Raw genomic sequence first — 1,858 nt, 5'->3', positions numbered from 1 at the left:
AGGTAGTATAATGCAAAGCGAAATAAGTAGACAGAAAAAGACATGTGATTTCACTCATATGTGGAATTTAAGAACAAAACAAACAAAAGAAAAAAAGAGAGAGAGAGACAAACCAAAAAACAAACTCTTAACTATAAAGAACAAACTGTTGGTTACCAAAGGTAGGCAGGGGAATGGGTGAAATAAGTGAAGGGGATTAAGAGTACAGTTTTCTTGAGTTCTCTTTCCCATCTTATAAGATGGTGGGTGAAAAACTTGAGAAGCTAGAAAATAATAAGAAGAATCCTGAAGCCAAAAAGGCTGATGCTGCTGGCAAAGTTAAGAAGGATAATCTCAAGGCTAAAATGCCAAAGAAGGGAAGACCCACTGTAGCTGAGACCCTGTCCTAAACAGAATTGGCAAATATCCTTGTTGGTTATGACTGGCTATGTATTCAGGAAAGACCATGTACAAGAGAAAGTATTCAACAGTTAAATCCAGGGTTGAAAAGAAAAGGAAGGAGAAGGTTCTTGCTACTGTCACAAAACCACTTAGTGGTGACAACAATGGTGGTATCTGAGTGTTTAAACTTTGCAAAATGCCTAGGTATTATCTACTGAAGATGTACCTCAAAAGCTGTTGAGCCACAGCAAAAAAACTTTCAGTCAACATGTGAGAAAATTTTGAGCTAGCATTACCCCTGAGACCATTTTGATCATCCTCACTGGGTGCCACAGAGACAAGAGAGTGGTCTTCCTGAAGCAACTGAGCAGTGGCTTGCTACTTGTGATAGGACTTCTGGCCCTCAATTGAGTTCCTCTGCATAGAACACACTAGAAATTTGTCATTGCTACTTCCACCAAAATTGATATCAACAATGCGAAAATCCCCAAACATCTCAAGAAGGAGAAGCTGTACAAACCCAGACACCAGGGAGGTGAGATCTTTGAAACAGTCAAGGAGAAATATGAGATTATGGAGTAGCACAAGGTTGATCAGAAAGCTGTGGACTTGCAAATTCTGCCAAAAATCAAAGCTGTTCCTCAGCTTCAGGGTTACCTCCTCTCTGTTTTCTCTCAGAAATGGAGTTTGCCCTCTAAAATTGGTGTTCTAAATTTCTTACAAAGAACCTAATTAAATAACTGATCCATTAAAAAAAATACGGTTATCCTAATGAATACTAATATATGGAATTGCTGAATTACTATATTGTATACCTGAATCTAATAGAACACTGTAAATTAACTATACTAGGATTAAAATTTTAAAAAAAAGAAAGGAAAGATCAGGTCCTGTGTAGAGGAGTTCAAAGGAACCTGAGTAGAGTTTAGTTAAGGAATTTTTGTCAGTCTCAGTGGAGTTCAAATACTAGTAACCTAAACAAATGATCCCCAATTCTCATTTTCCTGAAGAACAAGAAATGGCTTTCAATGAAAGATCTTCCACCAACACATTTAATTATCCTTTACCTGCAAGAGGACCGGCTTTTCATCATCCAGTCAAAAGCAAAGTTTTGCTCCATGTCTTTGTCTAGTTAGAAGGGTAATAATTCAACCACATAACCAATTTGAAATGCAACCTTTTCTTAGTTTTGTAATGAAAATAAAATTTTAAACAATATGTAGGAATGTGCCATTAGACATATTTTTATTCTCACAAAAGACAATTACCTACTAAAAAATATTGTTTATTTGATCAATAATAATACTTTATGAGTTAATCTATGAATTTAAAGGTAAAGTCATTGATAATTAAAAGTCATCAATAATTTTGCAGTCTGTCAAATAAATAAATAAATAAAATCTTTAAAAAAGATAAATAATTTTCCAGAGCTAGAAATCACAAAATTATGTAAATTATAGTTCTACAGAATATTGGC

The 1,858-nt window shown here is 34.8% G+C and overlaps 1 pseudogene; it reads left to right on the top strand.

Moving 5' to 3' along the window:
- The first annotated feature begins 239 nt into the window (after positions 1-239).
- LOC116876729 lies at positions 240-1,123 on the top strand (annotated as a pseudogene).
- Positions 1,124-1,858: the final 735 nt, after the last annotated feature.

Source organism: Lontra canadensis, unplaced genomic scaffold, assembly GCF_010015895.1.
Source record: "Lontra canadensis isolate GAN:19392208 unplaced genomic scaffold, GSC_riverotter_1.0 scaffold47, whole genome shotgun sequence".
Lineage (NCBI taxonomy): Eukaryota > Metazoa > Chordata > Mammalia > Carnivora > Mustelidae > Lontra > Lontra canadensis.
Note: the sequence above shows the minus strand (reverse complement) of the source record. Positions and strands in the feature narration are given on the sequence as shown.